Source organism: Cebus imitator, unplaced genomic scaffold (genome assembly GCF_001604975.1).
Source record: "Cebus imitator isolate Cc_AM_T3 unplaced genomic scaffold, Cebus_imitator-1.0 Scaffold295, whole genome shotgun sequence".
In the NCBI taxonomy this organism is placed as follows: domain Eukaryota; kingdom Metazoa; phylum Chordata; class Mammalia; order Primates; family Cebidae; genus Cebus; species Cebus imitator.
Window position 1 is genome coordinate 153,694 of NW_016107610.1, and position 18,541 is coordinate 172,234.

Here is an 18,541-nt window from a genome sequence, read left to right on the forward strand (position 1 = left end):
AACAATGAGAACACATGGACACAGTGAGGGGAGCACTACACACTGGGGTCAGTTGGGGGGAAATAGGGGAGGGACAGTGGGGGGTGGGGAGCTGGGGAGAGATACCAAGGGGAGAGATGCCAGAGGTAGGTGATCGGGAGGAATGCAGCAAATCACACTGCCACGTGTGTACCTATGCAACAATCTTGCATGTTCTTCACATGTACCCCAAAACCTAAAATGCAATAAAATAAATAAATGGGAAAAAAAACAAAACAAAACAGGAGGCCACAGGATTTGACCCTTGCTAAGTCCTATACTGCATTTAAAATATATTTCCATTATATGTGGGCCATTTAATTTTTGCTTTTTATGTACAGAAATTTAAATTTTTATGTACTCATTAGTATTCAACTTTTTCTATGGTTTTGTTTTATTTAAAACTTTTCTTAGAAAGTCTCTCCCCGTCCCAAAGAGTATAATTATGCTCGCAATTATTAAATGTACATGATTCAAATATGTTAAATTCTCACTCTTTGGCCTTTTATTTTATCCTCTGAGACACAAATTCCGCATGTTTTATTTCCTGTGAAAATAATTGTATCCGTGCATAAAGCTTTTCCCACAACCATGTTCATCACAAGGCTTAGTATAATAGGCACTTTTTATAATAATCTTAGTGTCTATTAATTGAGAATTAGATGTATTATCAATATAAATAAAAACCAATTATACAAACTAATGAAAATGATTTTAAATTGAATTAAATATTGACCAGAAAATGTGTTCACAGTATCCTAGGCAAACACAAACAGGTTACAAGTACACCTACAGTATGATCCACTTAATATTGGCACTTACTTGATGCTTAATAAATGTTTGTTGAATGACTAAATGAGTGACTGAATGAATGAGAGACTAGATAGAGGAAAACATTAGAATATTCTTTCTGACAAAATAGCAGCACACCTAAAATGCTGAATTCAAAACAACCAAACAAAAGTAAACAAACATTCTTTTCTAAGCATAGCATGGCTTACAGTAAAATAAGGAAGTATTTTCTGCCCCAGAAGCTGCATAAAAATGGGACTCCATTGGAATAAGCGTCTATGGGAGCTGACGTCTGCCCTGGCAGTGTCTGGTAACCTAGAATTTCCAGAACTGCATTAAGAGATATGGTGCTGGGGGTAAACTTGCCACTTAGCCTGTGACTTTGGGACGGAGGGGACGACCACAAATCAAAAGAGGGTAAAAGGTGGAAAAACAGGCTGGGTGTGGTGGCTCACACCTGTAATACCAGCACTTCGGGAGGCTGAGGCAGGAGGATCACGTGAGGTCAGGAGTTCGAAATCAGCCTGGTTGATGTGGTGAAACTCCATCTCTACTACAGATACAACAACGATCTGAGTGTGGTGGCTCAGGCCTGTAATCCCAGCTACTCAGGAGGCTGAGGCAGGAGCATCGCTTGAACCTGGGAGGCGGAGGTTGCAGTGAGCTGAGATTGTGCCACTGCACTCCAGCCCGGGAGACAGAGTGAGACTCTGTCAAAAAAAAAAAAAAAAAAAAAAAAAAAGGGTGAGGGGAACAATAGAAACGAGAGGCAAAATAAAATGGTAGAAATGAACACAAATGTGTCAGTAAAAGGACTGAATTCATCAGTAAAATAAAGAAAGATTGTTAGTCTCAGTAAAGAGAACCAGTAAATGCTGCAGTCCCTGCATGCCTGAAGGCCTGAGAAGTCTTCATAACTGGGTTAGGGGAAGCGAGAGAGAGATGGAGAGTGTTCTGAGGGCTACCCTGCTCTCCGCTTTTTTGAATATGATAAGAAATACATTTAAAAAGTCAAAGAAAATGTATAAGCTGTTTACTTTTTTTTTTTTTTTTGCTTCAGATGACAACAGAATCCCCAAATTTTAAACACTAAAGAACAGCTGTTTTCACAAGTTAAAAGTTTTAAATAATATATATATATATTTTCTTGCTATGATTCGCTTTTCAAAAATTGTTCATGGCTTTTGTAAAAATTATAAATAATCGTAAAAACTTGTGCATGTAAAGAACAAAGCAAAAAACCACAATGAATCCACTAATAGATTTTGTACTTAAACTATTTATCATCACAAACGAACAAACAAACAAAAATTCTGAAAATCCTCAAAAGCCTAATTCTGAGTATTACGAAACAAAGGATAGTGACTTTTTCTAGAATGTTTTTCTTCCAAGAAATGCAGAGTTTTCTGAGAAAATATTTTCATTGTTACCAGAGATATTACAAATGACAAGGTGGAAACTGAGGTTTAATTCTAAGCTTGCCACTTAGCCTGTGACTTTGGGACAGTCACTTTTTCTATCTGGGCCTCAGTTTCCTCAACTAGGAGACAAGAAGTCTGAAGAGAATTTCAAGATCCCTTCCACCACGTGTCAAAATACTGTGTCATTTGAGATCACGCGGTGCATTATGATAAACCCCCACGGGGCGGCAGTATTTGCATAGTCATGGCCCGCAAAAAGCAGACTTGGGCGTGCAAAACGGTGCTGGTCCTCCCATCTCCGCTAGAGGACGACAGTGTGGCAGGTGGAGACCACACCCCTGCGAGAAGCCCTGGGGCCTCTGCGCCAACCCACAGGTCCAGCAGGAGGTGCCAGCTCCCCGCAGCAGCCCCGGGAGCCCCGCGGGAGGCGGGACTTCTGATGTGAGCTTTGACTTTCCCAGGAGCCCCCAGCGTGTCTGCACTGATCTCATCACTGAACGCCCTATGCTTGCAGGTTGACCCCTTTGGTGAGAATAGAGGATATTTTGTTTCATCTACTAACTCTTATTTTCTTCTCCTGTCCCTTTAACGTGGACAGAGAAATCTGCACCACTTTTACCCCCGGACTTGAGTTATCCTCATTTGTGGTTTGCAGAAAGATGTGGAGAAGAATGCTGCGTACCAGCACCAGGGGCTGCTTGACAGTCCAGTCAATGGGGATCCATCCTTGGCCCAGCGCTGTCAATTCAAGTGGTTCTGGAACTCCAGGGCACACCGCAAACCAAACCCAAACTAAATCTCCAGGTGGACCAGGGATCCCGAGATTTGAGCCATTTGGATGTTCATGGCGGTGGCAAATAAAGTGACAACAGGCTTCCATTTGCTGAAGACAGCATTTAACCATACCCTCCCTAACCCAAACCTCCCACCTCTTCCTACCAAAAATATCGCTAAGGCGGCTGAGAAGCTGTCAAGCACCCTCTGTGCTTTGCCTCCCCGGTAGGGCTGCTAGTGACAGAGGCATCCGCCAAGACGACAGGTCACTGAATATTTATTGGTTTCCCTGCACTGGGAGGAGCTGCTGCAGAGTAGAAAGACCCATGAGACGGGTTTCTGCCCGCGAGGAGGCAAACCCAGGATGCCAATATTGTTAAATATGCAGAGAGCGTGCCAGGGACACTAGAAGAGAAAAGACAGGGCTGTGGGCAGAGACCAGTGGTGACTGAGAAGGCACCCGTGGGCCTTCCTTGACGGGGGTGGCCTGGAAGGAGGAGACCTGAAGGCAGGGCAGTGGCAGGTGGAGGGGACAGAAAAACTGAGCACGCTGGGATAGGATGAGTAGGGCATGTTTGGTACAAAGGAAAGATGCAATGAGGCTGAAGCAAGAGCAGAGGGGCCAGGAAAGGAAGGAAGGCAGGGAGGGGAGGGAGGAGTTCCCTGTCCCAGCCAGCCCTGCCTGGGCATTCTTTGGGCTTTACTCAGCTTATCCAAGCCCTACGTTCCACTGATACAAAGCATACGGGCAGATGGGCATTCTCCTGTACTATCTGTGAATGTGTAAATCATCAGACCCTTTTTTCTGCATAGTCTGGCCCTGTGATCTCACAATCCCACATCCAGGAATTTCCCCTTAGCAGGTAAGCACCCAGATGTATATAGCAAAAGAAGGTTATAGAGAAAGCTGGGTTTTGTAGAATGATTTTATTTATTTGTTTTTGAGGTAGAATCTCACTCTGTCACCCAGGCTGATGTGCAGTGGTATGAACATGGCTCATTGCAGCCTCCGCCTCCCAGGATCAAACAATCCTTCTGCCTCAGCCTCCCATGTAGCTGGTACCACAGATGCACACCACGATGCCCAGTTAGTATTGTTACTATTATGTTTGTTGTAGAGGTGAGAGTCTCACTGTGTTGTCCAGGCTGGTCTCGAACTCCTGGGCTCAAGCAATCTTCCTTCCTCAGCCTCCCAAAGTGCTGGGATTACAGATGTGAGCCACTGCACCCAGCCTGAACTAAGTTTAATAAAGTTAGAAATAATCTGTGTGTCCTTCAAAATGGTCTTTGGGAGCCATGTAATAAAAAAGTAAAAATCGTTTTGTGATCAGGGTGTTTATGACATGTAGTTCAATGCACTAGATGCTTATAGACCAGCTGTATATAGAGATGCCTTCTCAAAGTTGTCCACATGTAAGTGTGAATGAGAATATATACCCATAGAGAGTTATCTGAAAGAATGCTCAACAGAATGTGTACAGATGTGCGAGATGTCATGACATATGACGTGTGTCACGACGTGTATGATTTTGTGTGTCATCTTAATTCTTGACCCCAAAGGTGCCATCTTTACAGAAACCCTTGGGTAGTATTCTCAGGAGGAACAGAACCAATAGCATATACATAAATAAAAGTTTCTCTCTCTTTCTAAATATGTATCTATAGGTAGATAGATAGGGAGGGAGATCTATTTTAAGGCATTAGCTTACATGATTTTGCAGGTACAAGTCTAGAAATCTGCAGGGTAGGCAGGCAGGCTGGAGACCCAGGGAAAACCGTCCAAGCGCAAAAGCCATCTGCTGTGAGAATTCCTTCTTCCTGCAGGGAGGTCAGTCTTTAGTCTATTCAGGCCTTCAACTGCCTTGATGAGGCCCACCCACGTTTGGAGAGCAATCTGCTTCACTCAAAGTGCACCCATTTAAATGCAAATCTCATCCCCAGACTCCTTCACAGAAACATCTAGAATCATGTTTGACCAAATAATCTGGGCACCATGGTCCAGCCAAGTAGACACATAAATTTAGCCATCACAAGCAGTGCCCCGGATGTTAGGACTGGTTGTTGGTCCCCTGAGACTTTCAGAAAAAGTCATCTCAGCAGCTTCTCAAAAGATGGGGTGCAGGGGATGATGGGGTGTGTGTGATAGCCCCGGGCAGGCACTGCAGGGTTTTGTTTTACTTGGCTGGCTAGAGAAAGTTGGAATTCTGTATAGAGTTACTGACTTGAAGAAGAATCTATACAGAACAAAGAGACGTTTGAATTCTTTTCCTACATTAGGCAAAATTTGAACTTTCATGCACAATGGCAGACCTGACCAGAAAAAACAAAAAACAAAACAAAACAAAACATTTGAGTCTCTTACTGTGTGTGATTTGTTCCGATGCCCCCAGTACGGTGTCTTTTACTCACTTTCTTAGGTACGCTTACATTTCTTTGTCCGTGACTCACACTTGCTAGAAGCAAGGCTGGTTATTGACATCAAAGGTACAACCTGCAAAAAGGCAGCCTACGCTTAAATTATTATCATTTTCTGTTTTCTCGATATTTTCTTCACACTTCTCAGGCCTTGACGCAGGGAAGTCAAGACGCCGCTGCTAGTTCAGGTGACACTGATTCAGTGTGGGTCATTACAGGCAAATTGCTGAAACTGCTCTGTCCGCCCTCCACAGAGAAAGGTCCACAGCTCTCTTCCCCCAGTGTGGCCACGTTCTAAAGGGGGCCAGGGAGCTTAGCCTCATCGCATCTGTGGCCTTGGGCATGGCACCTGAGCACACAGCAGCCGGAGCTGGGGCATCGTGGCTCTCCAAGGGCTCTTCCTGCACGGGAGCCGTAGTGTTAAGCCTCCTTCACACGCTGACCAGGAGCCCCTTCCTCCTCTGCCCCCTCGCCATCACGGCCTGGAGATGTGTGTTGGCAAAAGTAAGGGCCCTGAAAGACAGCCACCTGCCACCTCAGCCTCAGTAAGCCCTTCCTTCAAGCCTCCCCATCGGAAGCCAGATTCCGTTCCCAGGAGCAATTAGTCCTAACGACAAATGACAGAGGTTCTAAAACTGCGATTCAAGTGAGATTTGCAGAAGAAATGATAAATAAACCCAGAAGTGACCAACTTATAGCAGCAGGATCGATTCATTTGTATTCGAAGCTAAAAGCGCGACGGAAGGGCTTGTGTTCCCTTTGGCACAAGTCTTCCTGTGCAATTATTCGCTCTTCCTGAACACCCTGGGATTTCCACGTGGAGGGTTCAGGGGAAGTAATCTGCGATCTCTCTGCTTTGGGCTCTCTTTTTATTTCTTCAGGAATCGTTTAGTCAGCTGGCCTCTGGGAGGGAACTTTCAGTCATTACACCTTCTAATTAAGATTTCTTTTCAAAAACAGCAAACATAGGTTTGGTCCATTGGGTTTGCTTACCCTGGCCCGGCAGCCATGTCTTTATAAGAATTTCCAAGTTAAATGTTTAGCTTGGGTGTGTGCAAAACAAAGCTGAGACAGTCATCTGCTTTGCATCACCTGAGGTCAGCGGGCTCAGAAAGGGGATGAATGCAATTTTAGAATCCTTGACGGTCCAAGGTGTTCAGAAGTTTGCTGGGTACCGTCTGCCCCAAACACCTGCCTCTCTAAGCAAGTCTTTCCGTTGCTGGCCACACCCATCCACATTTGCAACCCTCTTCTTCCCTGATTTATTTTTCTTATTTGTACCTATCCTCAGCTGACACAGTTTGGATGTCTACCCCCAACCCCCACTATAAAATCTCTTCACAAGACTAGGAATTTTTTGTTTGAATTGTTCACTGTCATAATCCAAGAGATGAAGGAATTTCAGTGCCTAGGTCCTAGGTCTGCCCATTCTACTTTACATAATAAATCTCATGTGATCCTATCTAATCAGAAACAATTCTCCATCTTTGTATTATTTATGAGGTGTTAGAAAACATAAACTTTCATCAGCCTTGGAAAGGCTAGATGATCAGTCTTTATAAGAATGGAGCATTTATTTAATAAACACTGAGAAAGCACGCAGAGTGTTCAGGTGCTGTTCTAAGGGCTTTATAGAAATTAGTCCATTTAATCCTTTGACCAGCACTATGAGGTGAGGACTACTGTTACCAGCCCATTTTACAGATGAGGAAGTGAGGCTGAGATGTCAGCAGACTGCTTGGGGCCCCATAGCTGATAAGTGTCTGAGACAGGATTCAGACACAGGAAGTCTGGCTGGAGAATCTACCTTCACCAGCTGCCTTCCTTTGCTTGGGAAGGACTTGGCATGCTGAGTGGTGCTTACTGAAGCCATCTCTAGGCACAGAGAAGATGGGACAAGGGACAGTGTGAGTCCTGCCAGGTGGAAGCTCGCCCTGTGGTGGGGGAGATAAGACACTTGTTTCCAAGCCAGCAGTGTCGTATGAATGGTGCCCTACACGCCACAGGAGGTGAGAAGCACGGCCAGTTCTCCAGCTCCCCAGGGACATCCCATCCCAACCCTGTCCAGGCCTCTGGGCAGAACCCACCTTCATCCTACATCTGATTGTCAGGGCAGTGGGAATCGCAGGGTGTGGGGAGGGGGCGACGCCGGTGTGGAACTTGAGGTTTCCAGGTTTCCAGAAGGGAATTCCTCAGTCGGCCTTTCTGCAAAAAATATGTCAGGGCTCTTGCTTGAATCTTCTAACCTCTAATGATCGTGTCATTTGGGGTCTTCTGTCCACTGGGGACAAGTTGGCTTCTTGGAAGAGGAGAAATAAACAAGAGAGAACCATGGATGACTCTTCAAGCTTCTACTCTGAGGTTTACTCTCATTTCACCAGTTAAAGCCAAGTTACCAGGCCAAGCCTGATGCCAGCAGGGTGGGAAGTATTGTTCGCCCCAGGGATGGCTAAGCAGGGAGGGATGGTCCTCGCTTTTGACAGTCATATAGTCTACCAAAGCAGGGCGGATGTGACGGGAGCAGGAAGTGATTGGTTTGGTGGAGGCATATGATGCCTTGAAGGGAGGTCCCCTAGGATGTGTAGAAAGAGCAGCTTGGGGTCAGTTCTCGGACTGTGGACTTCACAGGAGGGCTCTGGGAGCAATGGAGGGTTGTTGAGCAGGGGAGTGACATATTCACAGCTGTGCTTCTCAAGGGGCTGGATTGGCCCTTTAAGTGCACTTTATAGTAGGCATGTAGGGATAATAAAATATAATTACTCCCACAAAAAGCAGTTCACTTAAAGCAACCTAAATCAGGATGCTTGGACACTAGTCTGCAAAGCGGTGCCAGTCTGGCTGCACGAGAATCACAGCAAACCCCGGCGGCTGTGCCTCCCAAACACATCATCAATATTACCACGTCTCACCGTCCCCATGCGCTCACCCACGGCAGCCACCGACATCTCTTCTGACTACTGTTCCCAGCTGTCACTCTTTCCTCTCTGTAGTCTCTCCTTCCCACACCAGCACAACGTATTTTTAATATGTAAATCCAAGCATGTCCCTACCCTGCTCAAACCTTCCCCCTACACACACACACACACACACACACACACACACACACACGACAGTAGGCAGACTTTAAAGGAATTCTGGAGACAAAGGGAGTCTACATCACAGACACTCAGTGATCACGTTCAGCGTTGGATGTCGCTGCTCCTCGTCTCTTCTAAGGCACTTTAGAATTTTGGAGGCCAGCCCTGTACCGCTCTCACCCTTGCTTTCTTTCTCTCCCACTCCCATTTGCTCATCGCTCGCTCTCCTGGCCCTCGATGTCATTCCTCTTCTTGGATTCAGAGAAGTTCAGCTATCTCTCTGGTTATCTGATTGGACCCTGACCCTCAGAGACTCAAAATCCACTCCCAGGAGGAGCTCTGACACCACCTGTAGTGCTTAGCGTCCCCACCTTCCCTTTAGCAGTGTGCTGGAGACAGCTCAGGAGAGCTGTTTGTCCTCGTTTCTTCCCAGGTCTACATTCAGTGACACAGTGTTTGCACCTTCAAATCGCCATGGCGGGCGTATTTACATGACAGGAAACTGCAAAGGCTACAAATCCAGGCTCTTTCCTTCCAGAGGTGGCTGCTAAACATTGATCAGCAATCACCGTATCTATCTATCTATCTGATTTGTCTGTTTAGTCGTCTGTGATAATTTCCAACAAAATGGAATCTTAATACTGTTTTAAACCTAGTTTCTAGGTGAATAATCATTCATGTTATTGAATGTTTCTACTGAATTTCATTATGCGAATGAGCACAGCACGGTTTATTCAGCCACTGGACATTTGTGTATTGCTAGCATTTTCACATGACAAACTACAATTAAGATATTTATAGACAGTTACTGAGCACATCTTTAATTATTTACTTAGAGTTAATGGTGACAATGCTGGGAATTGCTGGGTCTCGGGGTGTTCCTATTTTTGAGTTCTTGATCTACCTTGTCAAGTTGAACTAGAAAGGCTGGAGCCATTTATATGTTCACAGGCAGCGTATGGCCTGCCCAGCTCTTGTTAAATCTCCCCTCTTTAGTCCATAAAGGTAGAATAATCCCACTCAAAATTCTAATGGAATATGTGAAAGAGTTTTACCAAATGAGCTTGAAGTTCATCTGGGAAGTAAGCATGCAAAAATGTCCAGGAAATGGTAGGACTTACCCCGCTGGATGTTAAAACGTGTTAGCAAACTTTGAAAAATCAACAACTACAAGCCAGCACCAGAATCAACAGATCAGAACAAAAATTCTAAAAATTAGGCTAGCCTGTGTGTGTGTTTCTGTGCAAATCTGCATAAAATGCTAAAAATGGAATTTCATATCGGTGGGGCAACGATGGGTTAGTCAAAAAGGGACATCAGAACTATAACATAAGGGGAAAATTAATCATGATCTCTCTTCAAACTTAAAACAAAACAAAAAACCAAAAATGTTAAAATTAAGTCAAAAACATAAAACACAGGTGAATTTATATAATCCTGAGGTAGGGAAGGCCTTTATTTTTATTATTATTTTTAGACTTTATGTTATGGGGTACATGTGCAGAACGTGCAGGTTTGTTACATAGGTATACACGTGCCATGATGGTTTGCTGCCTCCATCCCCCTGTCATCTACATTAGGTATTTCTCCTAATATTAGCCCTCCCCAATCCCCTCACCCCCTGCTATCCCTCCCCTAACTCACCACCTCCCACACTGACAGGCCCTGGTGTGTGATGTTCCCCTCCCTGTGTCCATGTGTTCTCATTGTTCAACAGCCACTTATGAGTGAGAACATGCGGTGTTTGGTTTTCTGTTCTTGTGTTAGTTTGCCGAGAATGATAGTTTCCATATTCATCCAAGTCCCTGCAAAGGACATGAACTCATCTTTTTTTATGGCTGCATAGTATTCCATGGTGTATATGTGCCACATTTTCTTTATCCAGTCTATCATTGATGGGCATTTGGGTTGTTTCCAAGTCTTTGCTATTGGGAACAGTGCCACAATAAACATACATGTGCATGTGTCTTTATAATAGAATGATTTATAATCCTATAGGTATATAACCAGTAATGGGATTGCTGGGTCAAATGGTATTTCTAGTTGTANTGCATAGTATTCCATGGTGTATATGTGCCACATTTTCTTTATCCAGTCTATCATTGATGGGCATTTGGGTTGGTTCCAAGTCTTTGCTATTGTAAACAGTGCCAAAATAAGCATACATGTGCATATGTCTTTATAATAGAATGATTTATAATCCTTTGGATATATACCCAGTAATGGGATTGCTGGGTCAAGTGGTGTTTCTAGTTCTAGATCCTTGAGGAATCACCACACTGTCTTCCACAATGGTTGGACTAATTTACACTCCCACCAACAGTGTAAAAGTGTTCCTATTTCTCCACATCCTCTCCAGCATCTGTTGTCTCCTGAGTTTTTAATGATCACCATTCTAACTGATGTGAGATGGTATCTCATTGTAGTTTTGATTTGCATTTCTCTAATGACCAGTGATGATGAGTTTTTTTCATGTTTGTTGGCTGCATAAATGTCTTCTTTTGAGAAGTGTCTGTTCCTTTCTAAGCCTGGTACTAACAGCAGAAATTACAAACAAAATAATTCATTGATTTGTATTTCATGAACATGTAGAGAACCATAAAGTAATTTTTTTTTTTTTTTTTTTTGAGACGGAGTTTCACTCATGTTATCCAGGCTGGAGTGCAATGGCGCGATCATGGCTCACCGCAACCTCCGCCTCCTGGGTTCAGGCAATTCTCCTGCCTCAGCCTCCTGAGTAGCTGGGATTACAGGCATGCGCCACTATGCCCAGCTAATTTTTTGTATTTTTAGTAGAGACGGGGTTTCACCATGTTGACCAGGATGGTCTCAATCTCTTGACCTCGTGATCCACCCGCCTCGGCCTCCCAAAGTGCTGGGATTACAGGAGTAATTTTTAAATTAAAAAAAATAAAAAGTATATTTGTAAAAGACATGTCAGGCAAAGATTCAGTACACATAATATACTAAAAGCTTCTACAAATTAATAAGGAAATTATAAAATATTGACAAATAAACTATCAGCTTGCAAATGGAAATAAGTTTCTCTCATATTTTAAGAAATAAAACATTTATATTTTCTCTGTTATATTTGTTGCTATAGTGAATTATTTTAATTCTCTTTTAATGTTTTATTGTTTCTTATGTAAAATATTTTTATCCTAGAAGTATAATTCATTGAGCTTTAGTTTTGTGACCAGTTTTTTTTATGAAATTTGATGATCAGTTGGATTTTCTGGGAAGTTTTGACAATATTTGTTTTCTATAATTTCCATAATTTGATGTTTTAATTTAACTTTTTAATATATTTAGAATTTATTTGTATACTATGAGATGTGGAGCTAATTTTATTCAGGATTTAATGGTTCTAAAATAATGCATTAGATGTTTATTCTTTTTCAAATTTTTATATTATATCGTGATAGACATTCATTTATTTATTCAATGCAATTTATTGAGAATTTTGATGAGCTGTATGGTTGTTTTGCAAGCATAAGAATTTTAATTGTTGTAGCTTTAAAACATATTTTTATATCTAGTAGTACTATCAACATCAAGAGTAACTCCTTTTCCTTTTTTTTTGTATATCTATATTCATTCTGTTTTCCTAAATCTGTTTTGTAAATTTCCAAAAGGTCTTGACACAGATGTATTATAGATGTGAGTATAGGTGAAAGTGTAGATGTGTATTCATGGCTGAAGAATATTTGTTAAAATGGATGGACAATTTGGTGAGGGGAAATAGGTTAAAATTTGCAGAACATAAGGTAAAACTTATTTGATGATGTTCCAGTTAGAGCACATCAGATGGATCAGCCTTGGAGATAATGCCTACGATGTCTTCTCATCAGGAGAGAAGGAGGTGAGGAAGTGGGGTGTATTAGTCCATTCTCGGGTTTTCTTTGGGTAGCAAAGATACTACCCGAGACTGGATCACTTATAAAGGAAAGTGGGTTAATTGACTCACAGTTCAGCATGAACTGGGGAGGCCTCAGGAAACTCACAATCATGGCGGAAGGGGAAACAAACACGTCCTTTTTCTCAGGGTGACAGGAAGGAGAATGAATGAGTACCCAGTGAAAGGGGAAGCCCCTTATAAAACCATCAGATCTCATGAGAACTAACTCACTACCCTGAGAGCAGGATGAGGGTAACTTCCCCCACGATTCAATTATCTCCCCCTGGTCCCTCCCATGACATTCGAGGATTACAAGAACTACAATTCAAGATGAGATTTCGGTGGGGACACAGGCAAGCCAGATCAGGGGGAAACGGAGATCCGTGGCTGCCAGAGGAGGTCACCTCTGAGACAGCATCCTTCCCAGGAAACTAAGACGCTCAGCAGAACGCAGAAGAAACTGGTTCCAATGGAAAGACTGTCGAAGAAAATGGCGTCACAAAAGGGAACTTTTGCAAAGATGTGTTGGGGGGGAAATAGCAATCTCTTTGAGGGAGGAAAGAACAATCTCTTTGCAAAGAATGCACACCTGAAATGAGCTGGCAAGTGCACAGTGGTATTAGAGAGAAGCCGGAGACTATCCCACAGGGAGGTATGACCTCGATTTTATGGTTATGTAACATTTCAATAATGCATGTGCATGCTGCACTCTAAGAACGAAAATCCCTTATCTCCGATGTAAACCTAGGGTGCTGGTGACTGCACACCATTTTGGGGGCACATCTCTGGCTTAATGAACATGCCCTCAGGAAAGATACAGGGTAGAAGCTGAGATTGCCACGGGGGACTTGCTTCTCCCGAGGAGTGGAATTCTATGAGCGAAAGTAGAGAAAAAAAGGAGGTCAGGAAAAAGTGGAGAATAAGGGAAGGCGACAAGAAGCTCTGGGCTTCTCTTCTAGAACTCTGTTCGGAGACATGAGCTCATGCGTTTTCATAATGTTCTTAGGAGTAGGAAGCAGTTATCAGCACCTGAGCTTGACAGAGGGGACAGCGGCTCCATAGAGATCGGAAGCCTCTCTTAAGAGGTGGCAATTTGTTAATATAATCAGGAATATAACAAGGTGGTTTAGTAGCCTCTTGTGTCTACACAGCCTTAAAGAGAGGGGTTGTTATTTTTAAAGAAAACAGACTATCATCATTGACACAAGACAGTGAGATATTTTACTAGTTTAATTGATTTTCTTGCTCTCACTGCATCAAATTAATGTATTGTACATGTCGACAGAGACCCAGAGAAAAAAGCTCTAACCATCAGTCAGCACAGCATCATTTCAGGATGAAAAGTGGTTTCAGCTCATGGCTCAGTGCCTGGAAGGAAATGTGAATCCCTGCTCAGAGGAAGGTGTGCTTCGTCCAGCAACCAGAGCGGCTTTGGAGCTTATCATTCAAATTTGGCAGAATGGAGGATGGTCTGGCAAAGGGGCCAGGTGTTTAAGAGCCAATGGTCAAGTGATTGGAGAGGGGAGGATTTGCTGTGCGTGGGGCAGAAGCTCTGGCTGCAGCCTCCCCGCGGCACCTTGCCCATCAGAACAATCCTGGAGATCTGCCAGGAGGCTCACAGCAGACTGGCTTGCTCACACGGCCTGGCTTTTGGGTGTGCATTACAGAGCATTCACCCAGATCTCAATAGAGGAGCTGTGGCGGTGGGGGTGCTGAGAAAGCCCACAGTAATACCTTTATTAAGGCTCTTAGCACTTCTGCAGCTGAGCAACATTTAACGTACATACTGCTAGCATTCATTTTGGAAATACAAGCTTTCATGATGGAGGAGAATGTGAGTCTCTTTATCGCTCACACTAGAATCCAAGGTTTCTAGTGTCAGGGACTGGCAGATTTCCCAAAGCACTGGAATTTTTCCCCCTCAAAGAAAAGCACAGCTGAGATTTTAACTATATGTTAGCTGGAGAGTCTAAATTAAATTGGGAAGGTTTGAATGATTTGAAGAAAGAATAAGTTTTCATTTATTTTCTTTTTCCTTTTGTATTTTTCCCCAGCAGCACTGATGTGGCGCTCCAGCCATTTGGCAAACCAAATTGCACCCCGGTGGTGATCGTTACCAAGGTGCTTGGCCCATAATTGCCACTCAATAAAGAGTTGATTGGTTGATCACTTATTCACATGCTGTGTATTTCTTAACTTCCTTCAAGCATCAAGCAGATTTATAGCAGACCCAACACCACAGTAGGCCAGCATTAGGGGCTAATCAATTCTAGTATTTGTGCAGTGCTGTTCTCTTAACAAAGCATACTCACTCTCATCTAATTTCTTATTCCACACATGACAACTCTGGAGACCATTAATCAGGGCTCAACAAACTTGTCTGTAAAGGTCCAGATTATAAATACTTGTGGGCCAGATGTTCTCTGTCTCAACAACTCAGCTCTACCACTGTCACGTGAAAGCAGCCTTAGACAATAGATAAATGAATAGCTGTGACTGTTCCAATAAAACTTTATTTATAAAAACAAATATTGAGCTAGATTTGACCGTGAGCCGCAGTGTGCCAGTCCCTGAATTGAAAAGCCAACATTGCCCATTAAGAATCCAGTGCCCAGTGACGTTATATCTTACTTAAGTAAGATATGTCTTATATATATATAAGACATTATATCTTAAGTCCGCCTGCCGTATAAATCATCTTTAAAGGATTTTTTTTCTTTTGTACTTCTAGTTTTAGATTCAACTGTAATAGTTCATTATAATCAATGTTTGGTAACCACAATGACTCCAACCTCACTCCGCCGAGATCTAGATGGTTCCCTACCAATGTCCTTTCCCATTATGCTGATAGAAGTGGTTCATTCAAGAAATAAACTAAAGAAGGCGCAGCATGGCTCAGAGTCCCTAAGCCAAATGCTGTTGTTAGGGACTGTGAATGGTGCCGGGTCTGCCTACGGAGCTTCACGTGTCCCTGAGCTGTGCCTGATGGACACAGCATCACTCCTCACACAACCCTGCCAGACGGTCACTTGCTCTGCTTTCATTTTAAAGATGAGCAAACCCAGAACGAGAGCAGTTAAAAGAGCTCTTCAAGGTCACCCACAAGGTCACGTGCAGTTGCACAGGGCCCATCCTCCAAAGGGGACCTCGCATGATTGTGTTAATGCTGTGCTATTGCCACTTTGAATTCTTAATACATTTTCAACTGGGCTCTGTATTTCCACTGGGTTCTGCGGATTATATTGTTTCCTGGTTACACAGCTGATAAGAGTGGAGCTGGGATTCAAACCCAACTCCGTCAAGCCTTTCTTAATTCTGTGTGTTCTCACCATTGACCCCCAAGTGATTGCACTGAGGGAAGATTTTGTTATCACAAGCTCAGCTTCACTTGGGTGATATATGTGCAGGGGCTAAACGAAAATGTGCTCAAGAAACCAAATCCGTTTGACTCATGTAAAACATACAGAACTCAACACAAATGCTTTTTAATCATGCGATCCCAAAGGTCACAGAAAGTGGTTTACATTTGTGGGGTGTGCTTTCATTACGTGACATAATCCCTCTCATTTCCCTGTAAGTGAATATTACTATCTCAAGTTTCAAGTGAAGAAACTGAGGCCCAGAAAAAGTTAAATAACTTGCAAATGGGAGACAGCCAATCCAGCTGCATATCCGATTTTTCTCTCCTGAAATCAAAAGGATCCCTTTCTCCAGCGTTCACCTCAATACCCAGATTTGTAAATGACTCCTGGAATGGGATATGATTATATCCAGGCATGCAGACTCGCACTAATGTCTGCCAACAAACAGTTAAGAAGGCCGGGCACGGTGGCGCATGCCTATAATCCCAGCACGCTGGGAGGCCGAGGCAGGTGGATCACGAGGTCAAAAGATCGAGACCATCCTGGTCAACATGGTGAATCCCCGTCTCTACTAAAAATATAAAAATTAGCTGGGCATGGTGGTGCGCGCCTGTAGTCCCAGCTACTTGGGAGGCCGAGGCAGGAGAATTGCTTGAACCCAGGATGCGGAGGTTGCGGTGAGCCGAGATTGTGCCACTGCACTCCAGCCTGGGTAACAAGAGTGAAACTCCGTCTGAAAAAAAAAAAAAAAAGAGAAAAGAGAAAAGTGTACCATTTCCTTCTAAAAAGGAGCCCTGCCTTCCGCTTCATCTGTTAGAGTAGGTGATGTGGCTTTTTGTCTGTTGGGTGTCCCTGGGAAAGACTCAACTAGGAAAGTTGTGTGTGTACTCCAGAGGAGATGTTATGTGGGGACCCCATCAAACTTAAGCAGAAGCAGGCATTTTTCCTGGAAAATACTCACTCTGATGTGACCGTACATTATGTTGTGCAGTGCTGCCTCAGCAACAGCACAAAGAAAAGCCTGCCACCCCCAGATTCATGGCATGGATTTGTGGCCCATCAATCATAGGGAAAAATTACTTCAATAAAGCCTTCTCCGGAAGTCGAAGCAAGGCTACGGTGCACTTGAGGAGTCTATAATCCGAAAACCACAGCTAGCCAACTTGTGAAGCGTAAATTCTAGGTGCTAAATATGACAGCTGCGTTCTCCCTGGGGTACCGAGGCATTCAGGTGAATTCACCAAGAACGTTGGGACTGCAGCGACCACCACGTGGGAGCCCCAGCTCTACCACTTACTCGAAGCGAGTTACCTTTTTTTGTGGTGCTTCAATTTCTTCAACTAAAATGCTGCTGATCATAACAATCTCATACATTTGCTGGAGGAAAAAAGCGGACAATAGTAATATTTGAAAGCAAAGCATAAACGTTAGTGAAAAACACCCAGAGAGTAAAACTGTCGTAAAATAACATAAACGTCGGTATTGCATTTGAGTTTCCAGACCCTGAAGGTGATCACATTAAGACTGCAGGATTACCTGCAAAAAAGAAAAACAGAGAAAAAAATACAGTGTGGAATTAAGGAACTCAGGGTCCCTGCAGGAAAGCGATGGCATAGTCCAGAAGAGGCAGCTGAAGAGAGTTTAATAAAGGGTCTATTTACAAGGGTGTGAGTAGGTTATGGAGACCAAAGGAAGGGTAATGCCTTTGGGTTTTCATCTGCCTGGAAGGTGGAACCTGAGTGAGCTACTGCTATAGGAGGGGACCTTAGACAACACAGCCTGCGCCAGGTTGTGGGATGGGAAGGACGGGGACGCTTGTCCTCACCTCACCTCTCACCATCTCCCGTCAGTGCCTCCCATGGGCTGAACCCAACTGGAAGCCAGAGGGCAAGGGAAGCCTTGGGTGCAGTTTGAGTCTGCTTGTGGGGCAGAAAGCCAGGTGGAGACGCGGGGAGAGTTGAAGAAGCACATAGAGAACATCTGGCGCAAGTGATGTTAAAAAGCAGTGACTCCCAAGTCTGGCTGATTTTTCAACTTCACTGGAGATTAATACACATGCTCTCTATATATACATACACATCCATGCAGCCTTGTCCTTAGATATGGTAATTTTGAGAGCGGGCCTGAGGCTTCCCAGGTGATCCTGATGATTGTACAGATGTAGAAACCACAGAAAGATGTTCACCCAGAGCACTTCCATCCCTGGCATGTAATGGATGTGCCACAACACATGTGTTGCAAGAATGTGATCGCTTGAAGTGCCTGCCCGACCGCCTCCCACCCAGTTCAAAACAACCAGTGCTGATTGCACAGCTGCAACGCACAAAGCACTGTAATTAGTTTTCTACATGGAATTTGCTTTCCAACCCCGCAAATATATATAAGATAGGGTCCATGGTACTCAAAGTTTCTTCATTTAGTGAGAATAAAAGATTTTGGAAGAGTAAAAGATTTTTATGAAACTTCAGAGCCATAATAGGGAAAATGGTGTAAGAGATTAATTTGTGAGTGCAAAGTAGGACCAATTTCATTGCTGGAGAGGGATAAGAGGAAAACTTATTCACAGCAGCTAGCAGAAGAGGTGACTCCTTACTATCCCCATTTCACAGATTGGTATGCTGAGGCCCAGCATCACAACTTTTGTGGGCCCTCCTCTGTAAAAATATATTAAAGATTGTATTTTGCAATTACATTGGTATAAAGACAAATATCATCCAGGCTGAATTATATTGACTTTTTTTTCTTTTGATTAAAAAAATGTAAAGCATTTATGCGGGCTGCTAA